This window comes from Diplotaxodon limnothrissa, linkage group LG7, assembly GCF_057381915.1.
Source record: "Diplotaxodon limnothrissa isolate DT_005_m linkage group LG7, D_limnothrissa_male_GT1.1, whole genome shotgun sequence".
NCBI classification, from domain to species: domain Eukaryota; kingdom Metazoa; phylum Chordata; class Actinopteri; order Cichliformes; family Cichlidae; genus Diplotaxodon; species Diplotaxodon limnothrissa.
In genome coordinates, this window is record NC_140602.1 from 65,272,864 (window position 1) to 65,292,957 (window position 20,094).

Below are 20,094 nucleotides of genomic sequence, written 5' to 3' on the forward strand. Positions count from 1 at the left end.
AGTGATGATGCCAGTGTGGAGGTTTTTAAACCTTATTGAAATCTCACTCCTCAACTTTAAGCCAGATTTTCTTAACTAACCACCTGATCAGGCTAATGGTGTTTTTACAAGGGCTGCTCTTCTTTAATGATGTTATAGCCAAACAAAACTACACTTTGTACACGTGTGCTCATAAACATATTGGATATTTCTTCCTTTTCTCCTCCATCCTGCCCACGTTTCCCCTCAGATGTGTCAGCAGCCTGTGCACAATTTGCAGGAGGCCCATTAACCACTTCAGGCTCCACAGAGTCTGACGTTAGTTCATCTTCCAGTGGAGGCGGTGCTGTGATTTGATCATCGTCCTGACAGTGGGTATGAGTTTGTGTCTGCTGTACCAGTGGATTGGATATTTTATGGACTAAAGACTTTTGCTAAAGTTAAAGTTACAGAGTTTACCTCTTTATTGGCTTCTTTTAAATAGTCTGTGATTGCTTTGTTTTTCCAACAGTTATACTGCAGGATCTCATTTTCCTTCTTCAGTGTCTCCAACACTGACTGTGAAATAAACATATGATTGGTTTTCTCAGTTTTCCTTATATTATTATAGTGTCTTTGCCTTACAATATAAAGCACCTTGAAGCAACTGTTGTTATGATTTAGTGCTATAGCTTTTGATTCGTCTAATAGCTTCTTAAACATGTCATCTTTCTTAAACAAGTTATAAAATATCACTTTGGTAACTGATAGATTATGACCAGTTGTATTCACAGAGCAATAAAACAGTAATGGATAATAAGGGGGAGCTCAACATACCTGCAGTGGCTTATTACAGCAACTTGTCATTAATTAATTGTAGACACCAGGAATTTTGAAATAATCTCTTGATATACTCACTACCTGAGCCATCAATAGTGAAAGCATGAGGAACTGTTTCTCTACTGAGATTAAAAATCCATTGCTGCACGATCATTTCTGCTGTTGCTTTGGAAATCCCATGCACAGTCCTCTTTGTTTTGGAGAAAGAAGACATGGCTGATTTTAGGTGGTTTAACTTCAGCTGTCTGTGAAGGTTCTCAGTCATCCAGGTCATCGTAGTCTAAGGAGCTTGCAAATAAAAGCGTCTGGACTTCTTTAAGTTGCTTGAAGACGTTTCACCTCTCATTCGAGAAGCTTCTTCAGTTCTAAGGGTCAAATGGTGGAGAGTCCCAGATTTAAACCCAGTGGGAGTTTCCCCCCTCAAAGAGGGACAAAGGACCCCTGATGATCCTCTACCTAATCACATGAGCCAAGGTTTCGGGTGAGCTCATTGTGAACTTTATAAACGCCTGGATTCTGGATTCCAGATATTGAAAGCATGTAGAACACACATGTGTGTGTGTGTGTGTGTGTGTGTGTGTGTGTGTGTGTGTGTGTGTGTGTGTGTGTGTGTGTGTTTGTGTGTGTGTGTGTAAATCACAATAACAGGCTCTCGTGTAGATGCAGTGCTGTGTGTACTACTGGTTTCTGATTTGTGTTTGCTACAAAGAAAACAACAACAGCTGTAACACGTTGTTTTTGTAGAATTTATCACATCAATGGCGATATTTATTTAAAAAAGTAAATATTAATAAAGAATGCAATCAGTGATTTTCTTGCACTGATAATGTACACTCAAGTATAATTATGACTTTACATCACTAGATGGCAGTGTTTGATTATAGAAAAAATAATAATAAAGCGAAGCTAAACATAAAATGGACATTTTTCCCCCCACGTTGTTTGGTTGTTTTTAGCTGTTTGCAATTTCGGATGTTACTGTCTCAACCTCTTAAAGATAAATTAATTGTTATTATTATTATTATTATTATTATTATTATTCAATATTATTATTATTTTATTTCAAATTTCCGATTTTTAATTTAAATTTACTTATTGTTTATAATATTTTGCACAGTCAAGGAGCAGTTCAGGAAGCATTTCCCTGTGTGTTGTACTTGTATGACTCTATGAATCTTGAAATCTCGTATTATTACTATTACTATTATTACTATTATTCTCATTATTATTACTATTATTAGTAGTAGTGGTATCACTCCCCCTCTTTTCCCTTAAATGCAGAGCACATATTTCAGGTTCAGGCAATGTGAAGAACCTTTTGGACAAACGTTTGAGTTTGGAGTCTTAAAACCAAATCGTTATCCGGATTACCACAGATCGATGCCTCGCTGCGTTCATGAATATCGGAGACATCACTTGTAGGATAATGAGGCTAATTTAAGACGTTAAAATCTTTGGCTTATCATTTGAATAAAACACAACAGCAACTTTGACTAGTACTGCACAGTATTACAATCATCATTGGTATTTGTTGGATCCAAGAAGAAAAGATACAAGTACTACAATTAGATGGTTCCTTTTCATTCTCAACTATGAGCGCACTGCGAAACATATCATAATGTTCAATGTAGATCTAAAAGAGAGAGAAATAGTTTCAGGAGTTCCGAGGAGCTCGTAAAGGCATCGTGCGTATCACATGGCAGGTGATAGAGCTGAGGGAGCTGGCGCTACAGTGCAGCGCAGAGTACACACAGACAGACAGTTAACACAGGTCAGGGCACCTTGCGCGCACGACTGCTGTATGTACGCGTAATGGCGCGTTTGTGCCCTCTCACTTTATCTTCAAGCGTCTCCCAGAAACGCAGTTAAAGGATTTGTTTGGACTGCGCGTCAGAGGGTCGCACAACGTGAGTAACATGACTTTAATGTAGTAGTTTCCCCGCATCTCTAATACATTTAAACTCCAACTTATTTTTGTGTGAAAATAGCTTTTTCATTTCGGTAATTACATTTTACAAGTTGTTGTTTTGCTGCAACAAAAAAAGCACCAAATATTTGACAAGTTGTCTAATTCCTGAGTAATTAGCGTTCAATATGTGCGAGTTAAAGTGCGGCTAATGTTTTTGTCTTCTTTTACTTAAAAGTGAATTTGTGGTCCGAGGTTCGCAGATAGTGCTTATGGTGGCACTCAGTTATGTCAGGAGAGACTTCAGCACAGCCTGTATTTCAAATATTGTATTAAGTCTTAAAAATGCTTCAGTGATAATCCTGCTGGGGTTGTGCTGCGAGCATATCAGCCTTTCTATTAAGAGTAATTGGGACATAAGGTTGAATGGGACAGTATAAGTATACATGGTTTGTTTTCTTCCTTGTACATGCAAAATGACAACTTCTTTTGTTAAGGCGGAGCTCTGAAACCAAATAATGAAAAATAAATGTGCAAGCTGTTGTGGCATACACGGGTGGGCGGGGCTAGCTTCAAACAGAAAAGCATAGGCTGAGGAACTTAGCATACGCATAAAGGTAATATGCTGCTGTTGCTGCTGCCGTAAAAAGGTATTACATAGGTATTTTTGATTGGTCCTTTCACCTTACTAACTTCGCAGTAGAGACGAACTTTGCATTTTGCAGATCAGTGACCTCCGACACCCAGTCACTCAGATCTTCTACAGAATGTAGTGATGAAGTCTGTATTCTGAGTCACTACATGGCACAAATGCATGACACACCTAACAGACGTGGGTACTTTAAAAACCCTCACCTCGCCCACTGAGGGACGTAACAGTACCATGACAGTACCCAGCTATTTCCACTAGTAAGTGATTTCCTGTGAAAGTGAGGCAGTTTTATACCGTAATGACTGTGGACAGAAATATGATAGAAAAAAAAGCAAAATTATGTCAAAGTAAAGGACAAGTATGACACAAACTGTGCAACATGCTGTAAGTTTCTAGCAAAGCTGAAATAAGTAGTCAAATGTTCGGTCCCAACAGGGAGATGTTACGAAAATAGCGCTTTGGGTCTTTTTACACAAAAAGGGTTTGGTGTGCTTTCTTGGAGTATGATCTGCTCTTAATTCCAGCTCAAATAGATGCTAAACCTCTTCATCTTTACAGAATATCACATAGTGGGCTGAAGCTTTTCTTAGAATTTACAACAAGAAAGTTTACACAAGCCAGAAATTCCAAAATCGTCCCCGTCACCCTTAATTTTGCCTACATTGTATATCCCATTATATATATTTTTCTACATAACAACAAAATGCAACATGGTCTGTTGGAGACAACATGGTAGTTTCACTGTGACACGGGTGTTTCTCCGCTTGCTTGCTCAGTCATGTACTGTCAGCTCGGAGCTATTAAATGATGTTTAGTTGCACCGACACATGCTGTGTAATTGCAGATCATCAATTTCTGACAGCGTGAGTAAAATGGAAAGGGGGCGGGTGAAAGAGGGGGGACGCTGATATGCTAACAGCAGAATATCAAGGTTGATGTGTGGCCCCCCTTCGCTGAAGCATCTGTTCCATCTAAGGCTGGAGACAGAGTACACACACACACACACACACACACACACACACACACACACACACACACACACACACACACACACACATGCACGCATAAACATCAGAGACATGAGAGAGCTGAAGGAGCCTCCTGCCAGTGAATACATCAGGCCGGTGCCTCCTTTCTGTTGCAAATCTCATTTTAAAAAGAGACGGAGTTGAAAGGCATCATTGCCGCTGACGACAGTGAACTGATTAACGCTGCTGAGGTTGGCACTTGGGTGGCATTAGCACACGGAAACAGAAGAAATGCACACAGGAGCTCGGCTGAAGTGGCAGTTGATAAAAGCCCTAAATTGGTAACATTTATTGTTGCAACAGTTTATTTTTGACAATAGCGCTCATCGGCTTGTCGTGATAGGTTTACGCAGGGTGCACACACACTGGGTCAAGCAGATGATGGCACTCATTTCTGTGATCAAAGCTGCTCGTCTAAGTCCCAGAGTGGCCATGTTCAGATGATTGCTCTGTCATCTTTACAGCCGCTGCCGTCCACGGCTATGGTGTAGTTCCACTGCTGCTTAGAGGGAGAGACAAAGGAGAAGAGGAGAGATATGGGTGAGAGGAATGAAAGCGAAATAGCAAAAAGAGGAAAAGCGTAGAAACCTGAAAAGACAAAGTCAGGCTGTTAATCTTGCTGAAGTGAAGGAGTGAAAGAAAAGTGTCAGAGAGAGAAAGAGGAGAAACTCTGGCTTGTCCGAGGCGATCTTTGGCTTTCTTTGTCGAGGAATGTGAAGAGGTGTTAGAGAACAGCAGAGGCTAGATGCTGCTCATGCTGTGTTGTCCCATTTAAGAGAAAATAAAGTAGTAAGAAATTTGCGGATTCCAGGAGGAATAAGCAGAGCAGAAAGAAGGTAAACGAAAGGATTAGGTTTTTCTTTGGTTTTTCAGCCGTTATTTTGCTCCTTCTCAAATCCTCGCTGCAGCAACGCAGTGTGCAAGGGATGAGTTAAAGGTTTAACATTTGATAAAAGGGAGTACTGTGTTGGTGGAAGTGCTCGGTAATGTGTAAAAATATGCAAATGTATCATGTCAAAGTGTTATGGAACTTCAGCACATCTTAAATCCACCTACTCGAGTGCAATAAGTGTGCAGCCTGCGGTGTGTGGATACTGGAGGCTGCTCTAGAAAGGAGGTAAAACTAATGACTCACTGAGGGTGTTTGACATTGTTTCAAAAACCAAGCATGGCTATGTTTTTTGAGGATTTCTGACCTGCCAAAAAGAACCTCCGCCTCTCAGGTGTGATACCAGGTGATGCTTATGACTATAATTCCAATGTCTGCGTCCACCAACCAGCCACAGTTTACTATATGTCCACGAATTGTGCCTGAGCCTTCCAGTCATTGTGACTTACACTCACACTTGACACTTTATTAGGCACACCTTGCTAATAACAAACCTCACCCCTCTTTTTCCTTGAGAACTGGCTTAATTGATCAAGGTGCAAGATTTGGGTCCATACTGGCATGATAGCATCACGCCGTTACAAAAAATGGAGACACTGTGGTCATGGCCACTGAGAATAATGAAATAGGCTGGGTGTTTAAACAATGCTCGGCTGACAGCAGCTTTCATGTTGTTCATGCCAAATTCTGACCCTTCCATCTGAATGTTGCGGCACAAACTCATTGGACCAGGCAACATATTTCCAGTCTTCTGTTGTTTTCATGATCCTGTGGGAACTGCAGTCTCAGGTTTTTGATCCTAGCTGACAGGAGGGGCACCTGGTGTGGTCTTCTGCTCCTTCTTTGCCCATCTGCTTCAAGGTTCAAGCTTTTGTGCATTGAGAGATGCTCTTCTGCATAACTTTGTTTTCAAGACAAGAGTGGTTATTTGAGTCCTGCTTTGTTACTGTAAAACTCCCCCATTAGCTTTTGTATGACAGCCTGAAATATCATTTTTATGCTCATTATGCAACTTGATCTGATTAAGAAAAAAAGGTGGGGGGTTGTTTGAGGGGGTTAAAGCAGCTAACGTTTGCATCGAGGGTTTATCATCTACCCTTTGAAGAAGGGTAGATGATAAACGGGGCACAATAAGATTTAAAAGCAAGTAAAAAAGTCAAACATGTTTAAAAATAATAGCCCCATATGAGGGGGCAAACCATACCCGCTCTGGTGGCTCTTTGTGCTGTCTCACCTGCCTTCCTAGAGGCAGGGAAAGAAAAGACAGAAGGCTAATAGGCAAGTGCAAATGTAGAAAAATAAAAGCTGTTTGTTAAATGAACATTACAGTAAACTTATATTCATACGTATTGATTTACAGTGTTATTTAAGTGGATATCAAGAAAAGCCATTGAAGATAAAAGCTTATATGATTTGATTTTGGTAGGTAAATCTTGTTGAGTTGTTCTGAGACTGTTAGATGGCACTGCACTTGAGCAATTTTGTCCACTTTTCTGGATTAATGGGAGTAAACATTTGTTTTTTAAGGGGTAATACGTTCAAGTGTTTTGTACTGAAGCTGCTCGGTTTTTTATGGCATTGAAACACTCATGCACATGCATGGGTCTGGGCATGTGAGCGAGTCAGTGATCAAATCTCACAGTTAGACTTGTCAGAAATGATATCAAACAAAGCAGCTGATGAAGAGAGCAGAGAGGAGGTGAAGAAGAGCTTTACAGGGCAATAAATCGGGAAGTAAGGAGAGGGGAGGTGCACATTTAAGGTAAAGAGTGGTGAGTTTAAGGACACTTTGACAGCAGGAGTTACGTAATAAAGTGATTCATTTAATGAGATGCCAACTCCTAGGTAGATTGTGACATAGTGTTCACGCGCACTTTAATGCTGCAGACCAGCGAGCTGCCAGAAATCCTGCTTTTATAGATAATCAGTTAATCAGATGCTTGATTGGCAGCACCTGACTGCTATTTACCTACTAAATTCCAATGAAGCACTAGTGGTGTGTTCACTGCATAGAGTCCTATAGTCTTGATTATTAATATATATTAGTATAAAGAAAAGGTATTCAGAGCAACATTTGCACTATTGGTGCATGGATATTTTTATATTTTATATTAAATAAGTCTTCTTTTCTTTTCTGTTTACATCTTTGAGTAGAAGAAAGTAGAGCTGTGTTGATATCAGATTTTCACAGACCTCTCTAAGAAACTTATAGTGGCTCAAGATTTTAATAGAAATAATAATTTAATAGCAATAATGCTGTGATTCAAACTAATTTATCTAGAACTTGGTTTATTGTTCTTTTTTTTTAATGTTTTGGATAAAACATTTAAAAAAATGCAAAAACTGTTTGGTCTTTGAATCTTGCAGCACGTTATTGCTTCATCTCCTCATGAACAGTGAAAATGGTCAGAATACAGCGTATACCTAAACCTACAGTGATTCCTTTGAGTGACTGACATTTGCTGGGAGTGTCCACAGCAGTATGTGGCTTTATGTCCTCCGCTATGTACACAGATGGACTGCTATACAGTTCATCTGTGTACATATGTATACATCAGTACATCTCTCCGTAGTACATCTGTATATTTGCTCTTTGTATAGCAATATAAACATCTATATACTTCACTTATTTGTACATAATCTGTACATAACTATTCCCACCTTTTATACTACCCCTTTCTGTATATAATCTGCTCTTATTGCACTTATTGCTCTTTGCACTTCTAATTAGATGCAAACTGTATTTCATTAGCCTGTATTTATACATGTGTAATGACAATAATGTGGGATCCTTGTACTTGTACCACATAGACAGTTATTTTTATGTATTTTCTTCTGATCCTTCAGAATTTGGTCTATAAAAAACAAGTGTGTGATGTGTAGAAAATGCAGAGATATGTGTTGTGTATCAGCCTTATAATGTCGAGACAATGTTTGTGCCCTTATTACCCAGCCCAATGTCTGCCAGCAGTGACTCTGTAAGGACAGTAAAATGTTAAAATGTCTATAAATAAAAATGTTGCCCTCTTTATCCCGATTTTTAAATAATTATTAATAATAAAAGCAATGATATCAAATATTTTACCATATTATGACATTTTAGCCTTTTAGCTGCGCTGCTATGCTGTGTTTCAGTTACTCTATGAATTTGGCTTTTGTTTTCATTTCTGCTTCTGTGCTGTGAGGATATAATCCTCATCCTAGTTTAACTAAGTCCAGTACCAATATTCACTCCTGAATACTTGGCCAATGTCAATATTTGTATTGGATTACATTTCAGTGTAGTATTTGCCTCTGCTCTATCCTCTGATGCAAGAATCGGAGACGCCCGCTGTGTTCACTGCAGCGGCTGAGCTCTGTGCTCAGTTGTTTTATTCCAGGAATTTGACCACTAGTGTTGTTTAAGCGTCACTTTTTTTGTTTCACTTGGGACTTCAACAAGTAATAAAATAATAAAGACAAATTTATAAACACACAAGAATGGGTTGCAAATATTTGGCCCAATTACTTGCTCTTTTGATGTAACTGAAGCTTGAGTGTGAAGGAAGATAATCCTGTAATTTTCCTCTTCAAATCAAAATGGAAAACTGGACGTGTTGCGCTGTGTCTGCCCAGGAAGCAGTCATGTTGAGTGTCCATAAAGCTTTACATTAAGGTTGAGTAAGCTGAAATTAAATGAGTTTGTGTGTCAGACTGTCTGCGTGTCTCCTTCAGGATGACATTTACCTGAACCACACAGAGCTTCTCATGCGGCTGTAACATTATCAGGTAACGTGATCCGTCTCTGATCATGTCCAGATAGCTTGTTAGGAGGTTGTGACTCGGACTCTGTGTAACCCTAGTCTGCTGCAGCCGAGGTGCTGGCCTCTCGCACTTCACTGCTTCTTCCTGCTCGATGTGCTCGACTTTAGAAGCTTAGAAGTTTTTACTATCCTGCTAACTTGTGTTTGGTGTTTTATTTACTCAGTGGAAAATCGTTCTTTTCAGCCTGAATTTGTATGGAGGGTAATAAGGATGCCAGTTGACTGCACTCGACCAGGCTGGCGGCCAGAATCCTTGAGCTCCATCTGAATCAGCTGCAAAGCACCAGTTGGCTTGCTCTACTGGGACACACATAAAAAACCGAATTGATGCATAATCAATTCTTCATGTCATAGTTTGAGGGTCGTGCAAATTTGTGGACTATCTGTGAAACAGGGAACTAGGAGGTGGTCTTCAACTGTGGGAAAACTGGGAAACTATGAGAGTAATGGACAGCATAGAGGTGGTTAGCCAGTTAGCCTTAACTTTGTAGCAACGTTGTGATACTGTATGTAATATTATATACAATGTATATTAAAAAAAATTTAAAGTTACATATAGCTCCAAACTGTAACTGTAACTGGAAAAAGAAGATGGGGAATTTTGAAGAGGAATCATGAGAAAAATGCTGTTTCTGCTTCTTTGACCTCCTTCAATTTTGCACTTGAAGGTCAGCGTACTGGTCATGACATGCTGCTTGTTACTCTGAAAATAGAAAGTGTTGTCCTCGGCTAAAGGAGGAGGAGGATGATCACAGTTACATCATTGAAACTGGATCACAAGGTTGGACAGATCATTTACCAGGTAGTTAACGATCACACAAAATGATGCTAAGAGTTCTGGGAAATGTTTTTAATTCAGTGTTTTGGATTGTTAATCCAAAATTATCTCTCTTTTCACCTTTTTATGCCTTGCAGACGGTGGCAGGTCTCTGTGGTTGGCGCTGTGGGTCTGTTGAACGATCACTATATTGATCGCCATTGAATTTGGTCCTGATCTTTAAATACACTTCACTGACACTGGTAATCCTCCAGCTTGAAATGTAGACACATACCTTTTGGGTGACAGCTTTAGAATAAATTGGCATCAAATATGTTATTGCTGTAGTGTCCAGGTCGACTGATCAATTGATTTGTAAACAAATTGTGATTGGTTCCCTAAACCTTTACAGCGCAGTGGTTCAGTATTCAGCACCGCCGCCTCGGGTTCTCGGGTCTAACCTCCTGGTTGACTGGGTCCTCTCAGTGTGCATTTTGTACATTCTGCCTCTGTATGCTTTAGTTTCCTCTCAAAGTTTAAAGATGTGCTTGTTATGGTTAACTGTTTAATCAAAACTGGCTGTAGGTGTGGAGAGTTGGTGGTTGCTTCTCTGTGTGCTGCTAAGCCTGTCCAGGCTGAACCTTCTCTTTACTCTGAGCTGGGATAGGCTTCAGGATAAAATGAAAACTGGCATCTTCAGAATTTGTTTCATTAAAAAACTGTATAAATGAATTGTTTTTAAGTCATTCAGCTTTTTAAGGCTAACTGGTAGCTTGCACTCTGAGCCTGTGCTGCTCCCCCTGAGCCCCTGTGTCCTCCTTTGATGACGTTACATTTTGGCTTTTCTGCACCTTTGTTCATTATATTGCTCAATAAAGTGGTTTATACTTTGCTAAACAATGGTAACTTTATTATTCTGCAAAATAAACCTATTTTCCCATCAGTGCTTATCCTTTATCTGGACTAATTCTGTATAACTACACGAAATTGAAAAGTATACCAAACAAACAAAGAGCTTTGGTCACAGGGGGCCATGAGAAGCACATTCTTGTGTTTTGAGTAAATATCACAACTTTTGTGTACTTAAGTAAACTTACTTGTGATTTGTAACTCTTATGGTAGGTGGAGTAGATATGAGAAGTGGCAAAGATGCACTATTTTCATATACCGCAGACAGATTTAAGTGGTTATTTGGAAACAGATGTATTATTAAACAGGGAATTATTGTCTGGCTTCAGTATCCTACCAAACATTTTGTTAAGTAGCTAATTACACCTGCAGGATTCCTTACTCCCGTTGAAAATATAACATTTTTGCTTTGCTTTGCCTTAAGCAGGTTACTGTTGGAGTAAGTAGAGCTCGCATATAACAAACAATCACCATTTTCAGGGCACGATGCCTGTGTGCCAGTTCGTCCTGTCATGTTTTCTCTGTCATGTCATCAGCTTCATCACATGGCAGAATGAGTGCACGATCTTATTGTGGCCTCACAGGGACTCTGATTGGCTCGTTTTTATTCCCTCCTAAGTGCTGATTGGTTAGTCACGCCTGTCACATGAAGTTGTGGCCATCTTTAACGTGTATGTATTAACTGCTGTTGACATGTTGTTTTTACAGCACTGGCTTGCTGACACTGGTGTTTGAGCTCCCTGCTGGTTTCTGCACCCGGGGCCACATCAGGGCTTCAGAATGAGCCGGAAAATCAAATCCGAGTTTGCTTTGGAAAGACAAAACTTCGTCCAGCTGGACTTCCCAGTCCAGGTGTTGCTTCAAAATAACCCTGTAATTTTTTTTAACTGGGTTAACAGCTGGATGAGAGATTTTTTTTAAGTTTACTATTATGAGGATGACTTTATTTTTATTTTAGTTTCATATATTTTTACTTGAGGCAATTAAATGATGTAACCAGGCGAAACAACAACATAAATATGCTGAATCCATCATCTATAGTCTGAACACTTTCCCCCATAAAGACGACATTTGAGGACCTCCCTGTGCAGTTAAAGGCGAGTTTAAATAACTCTTTCTGGGTTTTTGCAAGGGTACTCGTAGTTGTACAAGCAGAGATAACCCTCACTAATTTCTAATGCACACCCAGTCGGTTTGTCCTGGAAGCAGACATGAAATATGACAGAAACTGCTCAGTTCAGAAAGTGGAAACAAAGGTTACGTCTAATAGGCAGCCTATGGGAGAAGAGTTAAGGAAATCACTTGAAATTCTTGCATGAGTAAACCTACATTAGCTTAAAATGCTTTGTTTTGAGCATAATGATCTGCTTTATTGCTGCCAGAGGTGTGGACTCGAGTCACATGACTTGGACTCGAGTCAGACTCGAGTCATTAATTTTATGACTTTAGACTTGACTTGAAAAAATGTTCTAAGACTTGTGACTTGACTTGGACTTTTACACCAATGACTTGGGACTTGAATTGGACTTGAACCGGTTTACTTGAAAAGACTTGATATTTTACCCCAAATATAAAATTTAACATGCATATTATATAGAGATTGAAAATGTGACGTCATTCACGGGTAGAACCGCAAAGGATTCTGGGAACTCGTGGCAAGAGGTACTAGCGCACGCAGGCTTTCAATTAAAATCAGTTATACAGCGATAAAAAGAAACACAAAAATGTCAAGAAGCCGTTGTATTATTAACTGCAATAGCCGGTCGCATGACAGCCACGGGAAGCCGACGGGTAAAGAGATCGGTTGTTATCGGATTACGTCGTTGAAGAGAAATTGTTCGAGCCATGTTTCCGAAGTGACAAAGACGCGACGGATGGCCTGGATTGCAGCCATTCAAAGATCAAATATAACGTCCCAGAACACTCCAGCTCACAGGTTAGTCTGCTCCAAGCATTTACACAAAGGTCAGTCTGCTGTTGTAGTTAATACGTCATTTTTCTTAACATAATTAGTGATATAGGTTACAAGCAAGTCTGGCGCTGAACAGAAATTGTCGCGCTATGCTCCTTTGTTTATTGTGCATAAATAGTGAATTGTCCTGACACAATATTGTGTTTCGCTTCTGTTATTATGGTACATTGACAAAAACATATACTTTTATTCACAGGATAAAACAGGTTTTTTGTATCACTAATTGCCCAGTACGATTACAGCATACAATATTATTGTCACTGCTGCATTTCTGTGATGCTACCAGAAATTATTTCCACTACTAATTAATTACCGTTGAGCTCAAAGGTCCTATTAATAAACGGTTAAGGAATGTGTATTTATGACGACGATTTGTGAGACTGGTAAACTTATGATACGTACGATGGTCTTTCGTTCTACACGGTGCATTTCAAGGTCCTGCACCCATCCGTCGGTAAACTGTACCTGGGCTTGTTGCAGTGACCTGAAGTTACTAAACTTCATGAGTGTATGCACTCACTCCAAGAAGCGTATGATTATAAATATGCATATAAATATGCTACGATGAGATAGCTGACTTCATCTAACTAGCAAATGTTGTCCAGGCTACGTTGGTGATACAGTTTTTTTTAATGTGTATGATATTTTTGTCATGCGGTTTTAAAGCTGGTCCTACAACCGCATCCAAGAATAACATGCAGCTTATCTCAGAACTGTCGGTGAAAATTATTCTTGGAGCTAGGTTTAATTGAGCTGCATTTTAAAGAGGTGCAATTTCACAATTTGTGTATATTTTCTAAGTTCACTATTTTGTCATGTGTTGAGAAAAACACAGATTTTAAAATTACATGGTCTAATATTTACATTTAGCATAACTGCAACATTATTTTTTCGTTGTTTTTTTTTTTTTAAAGACTCGAAAGGACTTGAAATTCAAAATTTCAGACTTGTGACTTGACTCGGACTTTTACACCAGTGACTTGAGACTCGACTCTGACTTGCCTGACATTACTTGAGACTTGACTTGAGACTTGAGGATAAAGACTTGAGACTTACTTGAGACTTGCAAAACAATGACTTGGTCCCACCTCTGATTGCTGCTAAGTTGTGTTCTTTCGTGGTGTGTTTTGGATGCTGTTTCTGGAACAGAGCAAAGCAAACCAACTCCTTTCCATGTTGCAATGTTTTTATTGTATTTAAATTAATGCCAGAAATGAGGAGTGCACAGGGTGGTAGTAGTAGGAGTGTTATTTTTTTTTCTTTAACCTCATGCTAAGAATGAGGTTAGCCCATAAACTTCTACCATATGTTTTCTCCTTTGTGCGGGCAGGTTTATAGCCTCTTAAATGAAAATTATAACAACAGTGAATCTACTGTAAGTTGCACAAAGCTTAACTTAGCTGATTACATGCCTACGCTGAGAAAAATATAAAGGCAGTGTTGTGTGAGCAGTAAGGGTGTCACAGTTTTACCAAACCAGAGTTTATGCAGTCACTGTAAAAAAACAACAGCAATAACGCCCTCTGTCATTTCTGAGGTTTTACATATCAGGATGAACATCCATTCTTCCTTCAGCTTCCACTTACGTAATTTGGGGCCGTGGGGAGGCTGGAGCTTTTCCCAGTTGGCATAGGGCGAAAGGTGGGCTACATCCAGGACACGTCACCAATCTGTCGCAGGGCTAAACAGAGAGACAGACCGCCAACCAATTTAAAATCACCAATTAACCTAACCCCACTAACTGCATGTCTTTAGATTGTAGGAGGAAGCTGGAGTACCTGGAGAGAACACAGACACAGGGAGAACATCCACATAGAATTACCTAATACTTATCAAGTCAGAAAATTAATTACAAAAACCTCAGATGAACTAAAATATGTAAAATATTACACATCGTGTTTTATTTTATTAAAACTAAACCTATAATAAAGAAGCAGAGTTTGAATAGCTAAGTGCAGCCCATGATTCAGGAGCCTGGAGAGCTGGTTTTTGCAGCAATAATATGAAAAAATAGTTTTCTGTATTTATTGGCCTTTCATATTGTTGTGGAGGAATTTTGGCTCGCTATTCTTTATATTCTATATCTTAGTTCATTCAGGTTTTCGGGTATTTGTTTGCGCACAGCCAATCAGGTTGAGGTCTGGACTTTGACTGGGCCATTGCAACAGCCTGATTCCGTTCTTTTTCAGCCATTCTGTTGGAGATGTGCAGCTGGGCTTGGGATCATTGTCCTGCATGACCCAGTTTGGGGACAGATTTTATCTGTCAGAAAGATACTCTCACATTTGACTGTAGAAGACTTTGATATACAGACGAATTCACGGTCAGCTCAGTGGCTGAAAAGTGCCCAGGTTCTGTGACTCCAAATCATCACCCTTTCATCCCCATGCTGAGCTTGTATGAGGCGCTTGTGCTGATATGCCATGTTTGCTTTTTGATAAATGTGATGCTGTGTGATATCGCCAAACATTTCCATTTCCACTGGTCTTGTCTGTCCAAAGGATGTTGTTTCAGAAATTCTTCTGGTTTGTTCAGATGAAACTGTGCTGAACAGAGAGTTTCTCCTGGTAACCCTTTCAAACAAGCCATACCTGTAGAGTCTTTCTCTACTTTTACTGTCATGAACTTTAACAGTTAACATGCTAACTGAGGCCTGTAGATTCTGAGAAGTAGCCCTCGGCGGGATTTTTTGGGAATGTCCCCTCCTGGTCAAATTGGTGGCTGTCTTGAATGTTTTCCACTTGTGCATAAAGTTTTTTGTTGCAGAATCATGAACTTCAAATTGTTTGCAAACAGCCTTACATGTCTTAGGTGTTGTGTGGCTGACAAAGGTAGGACCCAAACGCAGGACTCAGAACACAGACAATAAACTAACAGGTGTTTTTTTTTATTAAACTAAAGTACAAAATAACAACAATAGGAAACTAAAACCTTTGCCACAACAAGGAAAACATACTAAGGCTACGTTCACACTGCAGGTCTTAATGCTCAATTCCGATTTTTTGATCAAATCCGATTTTTTTGTCTGCTCGTTCCCACTAAAAATAAAATGCGACAGCAAACGCGCTCTAGTGTGAACGCTCAACGCGGCCCGCATACGCAAAAGGAGACGTCACACACAACGCGCTCTGTTTAGACCCAGAGCAAACAGTATTGTTTGACTGATGGCCCTTGATATAAAGACTTCCGACTTTACGTTTCCCAATTTTTGCTTTAAGTTATTTTGTTATTTACATAATAATGTAAATAACCTAATAATTATCCTTATTGCTGTTTTAGAGGAGCAGTGCTTCAAAGGATAGTTGCAGATTTCTGTCAGAATCTACAGATTATACAGAACAAATAAAATGTTCACGTTTCTCCAACGTTGTCTTCCCAACAGTTTCACTGACAGCTACACTGGATGGCCAGGAAGCGTTCGCGATGTCTTCTCCGGCGCTGATAATTGGCGTCTGTCTTGTGTCAGTGACGTAGAAGACGGATTTAATGCGACATGACCATTCACACAGCAGTCGCTTTCTAAAACATCTGATATGTATCGGATTCAGTACCACATACGAAAGTGACCCAGATCGGATTTGGAAATATCGGATTTGTGCCGTTCACACTGTCAGACCATGATCGGATATGGGTCGCAAAAAATCGGATTTGATGCGCTTTCGCCTGCAGTGTGAACATAGCCTTAGAGGGAAAACAAAACAGCAAACAGAGAGAAATGCAGACAATATATACACAAGGAGGATAACGAGGGAAGAGGCCACAGGTGGGAACACAGCTTACACTAATCTGACTGACGGGAATACACATGAAACAGAAGACTATCAAAATAAAACAAGAAGTACAAACACTGACACCGAGACTAAGGTGCATGGGCCTGACACAGGGACCGGAGAGAAACATACACGAAGACAAGACAGACTGAGGAGGCAAAGGAACGAAACACAGAGCCTAATTTTGAGAGTGATAGGTACCAGATGATTTTTAACATATAACTTAAAGAGGATGTGCTTATTATTATCGTAATTAATATTATTCTTTCTGTCTTCCATTAAACTTCAGTTTAATTGTTTGTTTCCGCTCGTCCGCTTATCACCTGAATTATTATGATAGCTTTCACCAAACCAGTATATTTTAAATACAGTATGTCAGGAATTCCCAAACTTGAGAATGCCGTGGTTCGCTTTGGAATCTTCTGCTCACCCAAACCTTTAATTACATCTGTAATTAACACACGAGATACTGAAATTCAACAAGCGCGATTCCTGATAACCACTGCTCCATTTCTCTACCACTAACGACCCACTAACTCTCCGCCAACAATCAAGACAAAGAAAATGCTTTTGAGCAATAAATTGACCCAATAAAAGAAGAATAAAACAAAATTTTATATCACATGGATTTTTGAACGTTTTGGATAAAAAATCATTTTCATGGTAATTTAAATAACCTCACGTGACCCAATCTCCAACCACCCACAGGTCTGCTGCCCAAACTTATGTTTGTTGCTCATGTTAACAACCTGAAAAAGGAGGCATGCAGATGAGTTTCCATGATAGAAAACATTTCTGCTGAATACACTATATAAGCTAACAAACTTAGAGAACTGATCACTCAGAGTCCTAGGCTAGCAATGACACCCAGTTTGTGGTTAGGCTGCTGGCCATGGTGCTTTGCCAGCCTCAACACTAGTTATTGTATAACCAAGTCCCAAAAGCAGTCTTTGAATGTTGCTTTGCCACTTTGTCTTGTGACTTATTAATATAAAACCAGTCGGCTCTGATTCCCAGGTCATCCAGCAAAATTACTCGCCAGCAGTGGAATAAATGAGCAGTGGAAAAAACCCCAGACAAATTAAGCCTTCATTATAAAATTATTTGTCCATACACATAAATGCATAGCTTGTTTCTTAAGCCCAAAACAATTTAGGTGTCTTTGCTAAGTCCTGCTTTCTTCTGTAAAGATAACCTCACATGTTGCGTTTATGATTTTCTTTTCATATGCTCTAATGTAGAGGAAAAGGTTGAGACATCCTTAAGAGTTTGGGGCCAACGAACCAAAAGAACAACATCTGTCCCATTTTCCTTCAGCAAAAGCTGCTGGAGTTGCAGATTAAAATCATAGATTATAAAAAGCAAACTCCCAAACAGAGGCTTTGTCCATTGGAAGTAATGCTGACTGAAATTTTGCATCGAGTTACACGACTAGAGGAACAGGCTAGACAGGAACTATATGAAGTAACTGAGCAATCAGCTGGCCCACCTGGAATTTAGCTGTTGTTTCCTTACAGCTTTATCAGTGTGATGATCAAGTGATACTTTTTAAAGTCTAAACAAAAAGTCTGATTCTGGAGAAGTGCCTTGCCATTTTTTGAGGGGGTGGGGGTGTTATTTTCTATATTCTTTCTATTTAAACTGTGGCCGCTTTGTAGAAAATCTTCGGCAATCAAACCTTTTGACAATTAAATTGTGACTTTTGCTTTTCTGCTGCAAAGCTGAGCATTTTAACATGGGAGTCTACAGGGATTTACTTGCTTTTGGAAACAACCTTCAGTGGCCAGTAGAGGAACTGCAGCTTTTTTGCACTTGTGGATTTGTTCAATCTTTCAGTCCCAGAAGCTGATACTTAGGATTTTCATGCAAAATTTCTGTAACCGTTGCAGCAGAAAGAAACGCTAATGTTTGAATACAAATAGCAGAGTTGGAAGAAAGACACGGAGACATAGAGAGAGAAAGAAGGGAGAACTAAAGGACAGAACAGGGAGCGTCCTGGTCTTAAATGTCAGTGGTGCTGTCGCGTTGATGTTAATTGGTAAAGAATCTGGTGTTTCTTGTTGGCTCTGCTCCACGCGCACACACACAGTTGTATTTACCCTCTGTGACAGCAGGGGCCTGGGGGGGTTAGGTCTGGCCTCTAGCTGGTGACACTAATCTAAACAGGCTAAGTCAAATGAGGAGGAACGGTAACCCCCTCCCACCACCACCTCTGCGTGTGTGTGTGTCTCTCTTTTGTCTAAGTGTTAATGTTTAACTGTGCAGGTTCACAGGCATTCTGGCTTTTCCTGTTTGCACAAGCCCATCGCAGTAATTGTGTCTTGTGAAGGTTTTGGTGATGCTGGAATTTCTGACTTAGTCGTTCCCATTTTGCAGCAGCTTTGATGGCTTTCTAAAAAATGTTTGACAGGAAGCTGAGATTGGGACCTCTGCTGTCTTCTTGTTTGGAGAAGAAGTGCATTTCTCCAATGTTTTTAATCTCTGAGTAGAAGGCTAGCGTTAGGTCAGTGAAGGTAGAATAACCTGACGCACTTATGTAACTGTAAACATGTTTTTAAGGAAATTTCATCATTTGCATTTGTGATGTATGCACATCCAAATGTCTCGCCCAGAGGCTGTGCATATGTGAACATGTTGGAATAATGTTCCCGACCTTCTGTTCTTGTAAGGCAAATTAGAAAGCAAACTATCCAAGCAGCGTTTTTCTCAGCTCTTCACGCTCCTCTGTAAAATATCCCTTTGTATTAGAATCAAAAGTGTAGTGATGGGTGAACCCAGCTTTGTACTGATATAAAAACAAATACTGAGATGGTTTGGACATGTGCAGAGGAGGGATAGTGGATATATTGGATGAAAGATGTTGAAGATGGAGGTGCCAGGCTGGAGGAAAAGAGGAAAACCCCAGAGAAGATTCTTGGATGCTGTGAAGGAGGTCTTTCAGAGGGCTGGTGTTGGTGTAGAGGATGCTAGGCTGTGGCAACCCCCAAAGGGACAAGGGACTGCAAATGTAAAAATATGGTGCTAAATGAGTTTCTCATTTATCGTCAATGTCAGTAAATGAAGCAGTAACCCAGTGATGGATGAAACTGTTGGAAAACGACCACTGGAGTAAAGGGTTAACGGGAGCGCTGTACAGCGAGGGTCAAGCTTCCTCCCACATCCCTTCCGACCTCCTGGTGGGAAACAGGAGGTCGGAAGGGATGTGGGCCCCACAGCAGGCAGAGGTTTTGTAGTTTCTCCAGCAGAGAGTGTGTGAAAGACTTTGATGGTGAAGCAGTGAATGCCGGTCACTACAATATCCATGTGCCCTACAAATTAAGAAAGCTTAGTATCCAGAGTGATTGCATGCCACTGTGACACCACATAGTCCACTGTAGTGTTCTGCATATTACACCTTTGAGACTTTTGGTGCAATATTCAAAAACACAAATTCTTTGTGTCACGTTCCGCACAGGAACATCATATTTCCACTGTTAAATTCTTAATTGTTGTAGTGGAATATTAGATTCTTGTCACTGTGGCAGTTTTCCAGAGCAGTAAAACATATCTTGGGTGAACAGCAGGCATGTCAAAGGGCCTGGCTGCTAAAACTTTTGCTTAATAAGCTTAG

The 20,094-nt window shown here is 40.0% G+C and overlaps 1 protein-coding gene across 1 annotated transcript in view; it reads left to right on the plus strand.

Annotated features, from left to right (window-relative positions):
- The first annotated feature begins 2,548 nt into the window (after positions 1-2,548).
- Positions 2,549-20,094, plus strand: part of ppfibp2b (PPFIA binding protein 2b) — a 101,584-nt gene continuing 84,038 nt past the window's right edge. The window contains exon 1 of the mRNA XM_085360135.1: positions 2,549-2,705. The gene's annotated coding sequence lies outside the window, so the exon portion shown is untranslated. The remainder of the gene's footprint in view (positions 2,706-20,094) is intronic.